This window comes from Onychomys torridus, chromosome 17, assembly GCF_903995425.1.
Source record: "Onychomys torridus chromosome 17, mOncTor1.1, whole genome shotgun sequence".
Lineage (NCBI taxonomy): Eukaryota > Metazoa > Chordata > Mammalia > Rodentia > Cricetidae > Onychomys > Onychomys torridus.
In genome coordinates this window covers 63731590-63742401 of record NC_050459.1, presented here as the reverse complement: position 1 = coordinate 63742401, position 10812 = coordinate 63731590, and the positions used below count along the sequence as shown (strand labels likewise).

At 49.6% G+C, this 10812-nt stretch overlaps 1 protein-coding gene across 6 annotated transcripts in view; it reads right to left on the bottom strand.

The window, feature by feature from the left end:
• Positions 1 to 10812, bottom strand: part of Gatad2a (GATA zinc finger domain containing 2A) — a 92718-nt gene that overhangs the window by 61581 nt on the left and 20325 nt on the right. For 4 of the 6 annotated variants that reach the window (XM_036166388.1, XM_036166394.1, XM_036166393.1 and 1 more), the window contains exon 1: positions 4206 to 4506. The exons of the other annotated variants lie outside the window; for them this stretch is intronic. The gene's annotated coding sequence lies outside the window, so the exon portion shown is untranslated. Of the gene's footprint in view, positions 1 to 4205; positions 4507 to 10812 lie in introns of those variants that run through there. 6 annotated transcript variants of the gene reach the window in all.

Here is a 10812-nt window from a genome sequence, read left to right as displayed (position 1 = left end):
CGGGGCTCACACTCATGCAGAACAGGCTAAGTCGGACCATCCAGCAGTCTTAAAAGCACCACCTCAGGTAGGCTACAGGAACAGAAAGATCAAACTAGCCAGGTGGGAGTCTAGAAGAGTTGTCAACGAATCCTTCAAACAAGCAGCCTTTACCCTCTCCCGAGCCACAGCTCTCCACCTGGCACTTGTCAGCCTTGAGGACAAGTAGCTCCCAGAGTTCTACAACCCCAAACCTCCACAACTCCCACCTCAGCCTGCTAGGAGCTCTTCTCCATTCCCCACCCCTGAGGCCAGATGGGTGCTCTGGCTCTGAAAGAGGCGTCACCAGACCTTTCCTATGAGGAACCCCAGAACTGAGAACTAGAACGGAACATGGAATCTAAGTCCCTAAGGAGGACACCTGGAAAACAGCAAGTGCTTCTCTGAAGATGAAGAGAAAGCTGGTGCGGCCCACAGAAGTGGCAAGAGGCCCTGGCTGGGCAACCTGAAGGCTCCCAGTGCCATCCTGAGGCTACCCATGAGTATTCTATTAAAATAAATCCCTTTGTCTTCTAAAAGACTAACCTACATTTTCATCAGACAAAAAGAGGTCACAAATACAGCCTGGAAAGCTCTGGGAAGGGGAGGGGCAGGGGACTGAGCCCAACATTCTCCTGGATCACACTGGCAAGAGTCTTCTGGTGCCTAGAGGAATGGACACTCTTTTCTCCTGAAGATACCAGTATGGGGACTTATACTTTGCTGTGTGGTCAGCTTAACCATCACTGCCTTCCTAATTCAATCCAAAGAGGCCACTTTGTACAGGTGGAGCAGGAAGTCAGTCCTGCTACCTGACAGTCTGTCACCTCCTGAAGCAGCATCCATGCCTAACCAATAACCACATTCAGCCTCTAACTGTGGCACTGACAACTTGTTCTTCTGGTTCTTAGGAGGAAGCCCCAGCCATGCTCCTCTAAGACTGCACCTATAGCCTGTTTCATAATCTTCCCAGCTCTCCACACTGAGCATAAACTTATGAGGGTAAAGAAAACAGCCCTGCTGCTCCTGGGAGGGACAGAAAACTGGAGTCCATAGCCAGGCAGTGGTGGTGCACACCTGTAAATCCCAAGGCCAGCCTGGTCTACAGAGCAAGAGCCAGGACAGGTACCAAAACTACATGGTACTTCGAAAAAAAAGGAAGGAAGGAAGGAAGGAAGGAAGGAAGGGGAAGGGAGGGAGGGATGGAGGGAGGGAGGGAGGAAGGAAAACTGGAGTCCAAGAAGGGGCTTTCTTAACACCCAGGCACTCAGTGGCTAGTCTGGTCTGGTCTTAAGCCCAACTCTCTAGAAGGGCTGAAAACCAAGACTTCTGAAGTCAAGATCTTAATTTCTCCAGAAGAACAGATACCAACATTGCTGCTTCCCACCCACATCCTTTCGGTTATCTGTTCAGACCCAGAGAGGCCTTGGCCTGGGCTGTCTGGCCCCTTTGATGAGTGCCACTGCTCTCGGGGGAAATCCCAGCTGCCAGCCTGCCAAGCCTGCCCACAAGACGAGGGGCGGGAGTCACAGAACAGAGGGCCCACACACTGATGATCAACACACACTGAACAATTCCAGTCTGCCTTCCGCTCAAGCACTCTCCCTCCAGAAACTCTCCATTTTTCTCTTGATGTACTTACTCAACCTCTACTTATCCTGTGACCCCAAAAGGGAAAAGCCCTAGCCCATAAGGTCACACAGCCCTTCTCCTTCTGTCCCCTCTAAGTTTTCTTAGCCCACTACCCTCACTGTACCTCTCCTGAGAAGTGATTTCTAGTACAAAGCCAGAGGCACAGTATACACACTGATATATACTGAATAAATCAATCTGCAAATCACTATTTGCAATGCCAGAAATTCACAGATTAAATGATGCAGAACAAGTCAGGCAGCTACTGGAGAACTGAGCATCTAAGTCTTAACAATGTGCTTTATTACTCAAATAAGGGTTGAGGACTATACAAAGTTTGAAGCCAGCCTGGGCTACAGTGTGATTCCAAGCCAGCCTTGGCTACAGTGAGACCCTGTCTCAAAAAGGAACAAAACCAAACCAACATAAAATAACTCCTTCCTGGGGGTGGGGCAGCACACAGACACAACAGCTTCCAGAAAGCTTCCTGAGGAGGCTCAGACTCAAACACTGCACAGATCCGTCACCATCATAATATGCTTCATCACAGGACCTGCCAAATGACACATTAATAGAGATGACATAATACTCTTAAAGAAATGTCATCAGAGTGGAACTAACAAAGCATGGTGATCAATCAGTAATGCACAAATGCTCCCATTTCCTGCACTACACTTGAATTAAAGAGAAGGTTGTGGCAGGGTGCTCAGCTGGGAAAGATACCTGCCCCCAAGCCTGATCACGCAAGCTTTTTCTCTGGAACCCACACGGTGGAGGGAAAAGCAACTCCAGAAAGTTGTCCGCTGACTCCACACATTCATGAGCGCAAACACCAAAAAAATAACATTTTAAAAAATGCTTCAGAATTTCAGGGGCAGATGAAGAATGAGAGGTGAGTATTGAGTGAAGAGAGCCTAGGGAACTGCTCTCAAAATTCCCACACTTAGCTGTCTCCTCTAGAGAACTCTGAGTCTGCAGCTGCCTAGTGGCTGTGCCCCTCAAAGGCCAGCTGGATTCCGTTCTCCAGAGACACAGCAAGGCTGGCATGGTGTTCTTGTCACCAGATTACACCGCCTCCATGCAGAGGTACAAGGAGCTTGGCTCATGTTCTGGAGCTGGGGGGTTCTCATAGGCAGGCTGAAAACAGCAGCATTCCCAGACTAACGCTGAGAGGAACCACAAGCCCATCTTTGCCCCTCCACTAAGAGGGGGACACAGGGAGAGGGGGACACACAGCAAGGCCTTCAGAAGCTTTAACTCCTCAACTGGAAAGTAGATATAGGTAGTACGCACCCTACATCCCAGGGACCATTTCTGCTACTCGCTATATTTGCAAAGGAAACTTGGCATTCGCACACAGGAGGTTCTCATATCTGAGGGCCAGATCTCAGCTATGGACTGGAGGGTATTCACATACAGTGCTGTGGTATAATGCTACTTTTAAAAAAGTTGTACTCTCTGAAAGGCAGGATGAGATCAAAACAAGACTTAGGCTCAGCATACAGGGTTCTGTCCACAACCAGGTGTCACTTTGTGAATGGACACACACACACACACACACACACACACACACACACACACATTAACAGGGATGTGAGGAAAGCTGTGTACTTCAAGAAGGCAAAAAGAAGTAAACACCGTGAAGAAGAAAATTCAAGGCTCTGGACTCACCCGGACTTTGTCCTAAAGAATCCAAAGCCTCAAGATAAGGGTGAACTACCTGCAGTGGGTCAGGTATGTAGAACTTGCAGCCTCTGCTAAACTGCAGGGGCAGAGAGGCAACAGACTGCCATACAGGTCCTAATAAGGGATCCCCATTCATTTCTGGGTCTCTGTGAGCACAGACCCATATCGGTGTCCGGCTGCGGCTGAGGCCTGCCCAGAAGCCTTTCCTTGTTGAAGTGATCAATTCCGATTCTTGGCATTAATCCTTTAAAGGCCAGCTGCTGCTGTCTAGTCACTGATGCCAACCCGTTCCAGGTGGAAGAAAAAAAGAAATTAATAGAGCCACCTCATAGACCCAGAGGCAAATTTAAAGTGGAGGGTCATGAGGAAGCCAGGAACCAGGAGAGGGGGAAGGGTCCCCTGGCTCCCCGGGGTCAAGCAGGAAGGGCGCGCGAGCCCAAGCAGGGCGAGGGGGGGTGCGGAGGGGAGGGCCAGCCCTGCAGGCGTGGGCGCGCGGGGACTCTTATTCTGACACGGGATCCTCCGCCGCCTCCGCCGCCGCCGCCGCCACCGCCGCCGCCGCCGGATTCAACGCAGCCGCGGGGCCGGGACCCCCGACCCTCGCTAGGACCCTCGCCCCACGCCACTGGCCCACGTGCTGCGCTCCCGCTGCCCCCGTCGGTACGGCCCCCCCATCCCGAAAAGCTCAAGAGGCAGCGAGACTGCTTGGCCACTTCCCGGGACCCCGGCCCCCAGACCCACGTGCGCGGGCGGCGGGGAACTTTCCCGCGGCGCGAGCGAAGCGAACCACAGCGCAGCTCGCCGTATGCGACCGAGCTCCCACTTTCCCGCGCCCCCACCCCGCCTGGCCAAGTTTGCTGGGAACTTACCGGGCCGCGCACCGACCGGGCCCGGGGGCAGCGCGCGTGTCCACAGAGCGGGGGGCGGGGGGCACCGGCCGCGCGTGCTCGCTGCGCCTGAGGGGCCGCCCGGGCCCGCGGCGCTCGCTCCGCCGCTCCGCCCGCCCGCGCCGCCGGCCAGATAATGCGCCCCTCGGCCGCACACATGGAGCCCGGCGCCGGCGTCACCGCCCGGGACATGCGCACCAGGTCAGCGCGCCCGGCCCGCGGCCCCCAAAACACCGGGGAGCTCTTAAAGGCGACGCCGCCCGCCCGCGCCCGGATGGGCGGGGCTCTGGAAGGGGAGTGGCTCTTGTGGGCGTGGTCTGGTGTGGGCGTGGTGAGGGGCGGGGTCGGGCGGGCCTCCCCGCAAGCGCCGCCCTCCCCGCCCCGCAGATCTGCGACTTAGCGCTGGGCTGCCGGCTTTTCCACAGGAGCTACTGCGCGCCCCCTCGGGCCGTGGCCAGCTTGGCGCGAACAGCCCGGCCGCGCCCAGGGCTGACTCACGCTGACCTCGCCCGGGCTCTGCAGGGCCACCTCTGGCAACTCTGAAACACGCGTCCAGGGCCTCGCGAGGCTCCCTCTCAGGAACTTCGGTGTTGACCTGGGAGAGGGTGCGATCGGCTGAGCGATTCCCTCCCCTGAGCCACCGACAGTTCTTAGATGAAACAACCTACCCACGGAGCCTACCCACCTCCAGACACAGTGATGGACCCCTGTCTCCCTTCAGTCATCCACACCTGGCCTATGCTGGAGAAAACGAAATCCCCAAGAAAACAAACCTGAGCCCAAACCTCTCCAGTTAGCACCGAGAAGACAATATAACCAGAAAGGAAGCGAGTTTGGGGAGGTCATGAAGCACCTAAAACCAATTTACAATTTCAACGGGGGAAAGTATAAAGTTCATAGAAAGTCCATTGTCAGACAGCGAGACATTCAGTACCATTCTCACAAACATGCACTCATAAATAAATGTTAATTTAAAAGAAAACACATCTGCAGCAATGGCTCCACAGTTATGGGTACCAGCACCCCTATGGTGGCTTACAACAGTCCATAACTACAGTTCCAGGGGATCTATGCCTTCTTCTGACCTCAAGCACATACCTAGTGAACAGACATACATGCAGACAAAACGTCATACAAATCATAAAGAAACCTTAAGAAAAGAAAGCTCAGGGCTGGAAAGTTGGCTCAATGGTTAAGGGGACTTCTTGTTTGTTGTGAAAGACCTGGGTTCTATTCTCAGCACCCACATGGAGGCTCCCCATCTCCTCAGGAACCAAGTGCTCATGTGGTGCACAAGGACACACATGCAGGCAAAACATTCATACACATCAAATAAACATTTTTTAATCTAAACATTTTTTAAAGAATAGAATAGAAAGGAGAAAATAGAAGAAAAAATAGAATAGAAAGCCTTGAAGCAGGTGGATCTGAATCAAGGCCAGCCTGGTCTACAGATGGAGTCCCAGGACAGCCAGGCTACACAGAGAACCCTGTCTTGAGATGGGGCTGGGGGAGAAAGCCTAGTGTCACAAAGCAGTTGTCATTATTAAAATCACCGAACTAAGCTCCTGCCATGTTCCTATTCCAGCCTTAAAACAGTTTGTGATGTGACAGATACCTGGACTCCTGAAAACTGTTGAAGTGGCTTTTTTGTAACATACATAACTGAAACATGTGACCACACAACTGTAACATAATCGGATGGCGTCCGTTGTGTTTAGTTGAGAAAACTGTCAATGTACTTCCCACCCACAAGTGGATCTCACCCAAAATTTGAAAAATATTTCCTATGGAACAAGCTTTACAGAAATGCTCGTCTTCAACACTGCCTTCCTAAAGCCCTTCAGAATTATCTGTTGAGTTCCACATAGACTGGCAACTTTGTCACTGATCCCACCGTACATCTAAACTTCCAAGTTTAATGTAACATCTTGCAGGACCTCAGAAGGGGAGCATTCTTCAACTTCAAAAAGATACAAAATACCAAAGGGGGAACATAAGGAAGAAATGTGAATGTTTCAGCTCAAACAAAGCTCTCAAACTTGACCAGCTGTAGTTCAGGAGCCTACAGGGCCATGCCAGTGCAAAACTGGGTAGGCAGTATCCAGGGCTTCCATTATACACAGCACCGTTGCTCTAACGTAATCCACGGTGATTAATCAGATGGTGTGCAAAACCAAGCAAACAAGCAAAATGCTACCTCACGTACTGAGGTGGTTCCTGTTAACACCAACCACAAAAAGAACCAAGTCTGGTCAAGTGGGAGACCTAAAACTCCAGGCTAAGGTAAGAATTCCAGAGTCTGAGCTGTTGAGGCCTTTGTGAGTAACCAAGGTGACAAACTGTCCTGTTTAAAGAAGGAGGCCTCAGCTGTGACATACTAATGACACTGCCTTGTAGACTGGTGACAGGTAGGCTGCTCCAGGTGAGAAAGTATTGAGTGAAAAGCAAAGGGAAAACACCACAAGGTTTCCTTCTGTGACAGCAGCAAAGCCAGGGGAACGGTAGATGCAGGCCCTTTGGGGGTCCCTTTTTGACTTAGCTGCTTGGATGGAAATCTCTCCACCCTGGTGCTTTGGGCAGGCTCTTAAGAAACATGAGGCAATCACCTACTCACTCCACTGTCCATCTGCAGACACCCTAATTAACAGTCCTGTTTTCCTCTGCTCTCTTTGCTCTATGAACAAACTGTTAGTGAAACACTTTGAAAACACTTCTCTAACAGGAGCTGTACCTCAACAGTGGAACCCTTGCCCAGCATGCCAGAACCCCAGGGAAGAGCAGAGAGAAAGAAAAGGAAAAGGAAAAAAAAACCAAACTTTGCTAATAAATAATAGCCAGGCCTCCTTATATCCCAACCACTGTAAAAACAGTCTAATTATCTTTTAAATACACTATTAAATAAACTAACATCTGAGCCTGTTCCTACACAATGAAGGTAATGAAGGGGAGAAGAAAAAAACCTTGGGGGCTAAATTCCACGTTCATGTCTCCTTTTATAGCAAAAGCTGGGGCTGGCCCAAGGACCCAAAGCAAGCACAGGAGCACAGGAACTGGGCAGTGTACCCTGTTGAATGATGGTCTTCCTGCACTTTTCTTCTTTCTTTTTCTTTTCTTTTCTTTCTTTCTTTTTTTTTTTTTTTTGTTTGTTTGGTTGGTTGTTTGGTTGTTTGGTTGTTTGGTTGTTTGGTTGGTTTTTTTCAAGACAGGGCCTCTTCATGTAGCACTGGCTGTCCTGGAACTCACTCTGTAGACCAGGCTGGCCTCGAACTCATCCACCTGCCTCCCAAGTGCTGGGACTAAAAGTGTATGCCACCATGCCTGGCAACACTACACTTTCAATTCGAAAGTTCCTTTCTAGTTTCTGGTGAACAAAACTTAAAATGCATTCCTACCAAGAACTAGGAGAACACGAGTCCCGAGAGCTTCATGGGTGAGAGGCCAGCAGAAACATACTCCACAAGCTGACAGACAGACAGAGTGACCCCAGCTTACAGAATACACTCCTAAGAATCAGGTGCACATCTATCATCCAGCACTCAGGAAGCAGAGCAGAAGGACCAGGAGCTCATGGCTAATTTGAGTCACAGGAGATCCAGTCTCAAAAAATTAAAATGAGGAAGAGAGAAGAGGGAGACTCAGCTGGACTCAGCTGCAGCTCAACAAATAAGCCAGTGACTAGCAAGCTAGAGGCCCTAGATTATGTTCCCAGCAGTATTAAAAACAAACAAACAAACAAAACAAAACAAAAAACAAAGAGCCATCTGGCCTAGAGACACAGGCCCATCATCCTGCTACCAGAGAGGCTTGAGGCACCTTGGGTAACTTAAACAGTATCGGGTCCCTCCGAGAAATTCCTTTTCACAATGTCTGGCATTTAGACAGACACTGTTTAAAAGTAAAGGAGAAAGCTAAAGTTAGGTTAGTTCTAGAGGGCTTACTTATCATGTGGACGTGCTGGGTTCTATCCCCAATGTAGGAAGCCCTGGGTCACTGTGTAAAGAGTGGATGAAGTGCTGAGTGACTGTGCAGAGTGGATGAAGTCCTGGGTGACTGTGCAGAGTGGATGAAGTCCTGGGTGACTGTGCAGAGTGGATGAAGTCCTGGGTGACTGTGGAGAGTGGATGAAGTCCTGGGTGACTGTATAGATGGATGAAGTCCTGGGTGACTGTGCAGAGTGGATGAAGTCCTGGGTGACTGTGGAGAGTGGATGAAGTCCTGAGTGACTGGGTAGAGAGTGGATGAAGTCCTGGGTGACTGTGGAGAGTGGATGAAGTCCTGGGTGACTGTATAGATGGATGAAGTCCTGGGTGACTGTATAGATGGATGAAGTCCTGGGTGACTGTATAGATGGATGAAGTCCTGGGTGACTGTGCAGAGTGGATGAAGTCCTGGGTGACTGTGGAGAGTGGATGAAGTCCTGAGTGACTGGGTAGAGAGTGGATGAAGTCCTGAGTGACTGGGTAGAGAGTGGATGAAGTCCTGGGTGACTGGGTAGAGAGTGGATGAAGTCCTGGGTGACTGTGGAGAGTGGATGAAGTCCTGAGTGACTGGGTAGAGAGTGGATGAAGTCCTGGGTGACTGTATAGATGGATGAAGTCCTGGGTGACTGTGGAGAGTGGATGAAGTCCTGGGTGACTGTGTATTGTTTGCATAGGCCAAGCCAAGTCAAGGACCCAATGTGTGGACACATGGGAATTGGCAAAGCCTTTTCCTGGGGTGAGATTCAGAGGCACTGCAAATCCTTCCTCTGATCCCAGTTCAAATGTTGGCAGTTGTACAAAAACTAGTAAGCACAGCTTCCTCCTCCAGGACACTACAGGAGACTGCTCCCTATAGAACCTCCTACCCAGGCTAGCTCACTCCTCCTCCTGTGCTACACATAATAATAAACACCCTCAGGTGCCAGGTTATAGTATAGTAGTTGCCATAGATCAGAGCAAGCACAGTCCACCTGACCCCAGCTTCTCTGTATGTGTGTCTGTTCTTTCCTCATTGTCTCACCACCCAGTCTGATTCCCAGGACCCAAGCATGCAGTATGATGCACCCCAGTATGAAGGAAAGAGAGGGAAAAGGAAGAGAAGGAAGAAAGAGGAAAGGCCAGCAGGTTGAGGAGTCACAGAGGAAGAACTAAGCCCCTCTCTGATGATGAGATATTTGAGGAAGCTCCTAACAGATAAATTATAGAAAGCATTCCAGGCATCCAGAACAGCAGAGCAGCAGGCTGGCTTGAACTATAACAAAATACTTGGAAAAGGGGGATGAAAAGGCCAGCTTTGAGCTGGCAGGAGGGCTCGTTAGGTAAAAATGCTTACTGCCAAGCCTGACAACCTGAGTTCAATCCCTGGGACCCCACATGGTAGAAGGAGAAAACTGACTCCTGTAATTTTGTGTGTTTGTGTGTGTGTGTACACAAAATAAATAAATGTTTAAAGAAAATACTAGTGGCAGGGCCAGGCTGGTGGTATTGCTCATTAATAGAGTAGAACTCATGCTTGGCATAGATGAAGAATTGAGTTCTATTCCCAGAACCAAGACAATAAAATTAGGGCTGGTATCTGGACATGACAGCACATGGCTGCAGAACCAGCTAGCTGTTCAAGAGGTGGGAAGTCTGAAACTCAGGAGTCTGAGTAGCATATGAAACTCAGTGAGTCCAATCCCAACACCACAGATAAATAAACTCAAGAGTCTGAGACCAACTGGATATAGTACCTCATAGATATAATCTTGGAACTTTTCATGTATTTTTACTTATTATGTATAAGTATTTGTGGGCATGTACAGAAGTACATCACATGTATAGAAGCCAAAAGAGGGTATATGTGCTGGCTAGTTTTAGGTCAACTCAACACAAGCTAGGTTCATCTGAATGGAGGGAAACTCAAATTGAGAAAGCCTCCATAAGATTGGGCTTAGGCAAGTTTCTATTACATTTTCTTAATTACTGACTAATAGGGAGAGCTCAGCCCATTGCAGGTGGGTCCACCCCTGGGCTGGTGGTCCTGAATTCTATTTTTTTAAGAAACCAGGCTGAGCAAGCTGTGGGGAGCAAGCCAATATGCAGCACCCATCCATGGCCTCTGCGTCAGCTCTTGCCCCAGGTTCCTTCACTATTTGAGTTCCTGTCCTCATTTCCTTAGATTATGAACAGTGATGTGGAAGTGTAAGCCAAATAAACCTTTTCCTCCCCCGCTTGCTTTGGTCATGGTGTTTCATCATAGCAACAGAAACCCTGACTAAGACAGTATGGGATCCCCTGAACTGCAGTTACAGATGGTTGTAAGCCACCATGTGGATATTGGAAAAGCAGTTAAGTAATTTTTTTTTTAATTTTATGTTCATTGTTTTTTGTTTTTTTTTCTTTTTGTTGCCTGCATGTATATGTCTGTATGATGGTGTCACATCCCCTGGAATTGCAGTTACAGAAACTGTCATGTGGGTACTGGGAACTGAACCCAGGTCCTCTGGAAGAACAGTCTGTTCTCAACTACTGAGCCACCTCTCCAACCCCATCAGTAAGTATTCTTAAATGCTGAACCATCTCTTCAGACCTAACCCTAGAATCTGGAAAGCTGAGGCAGGGGC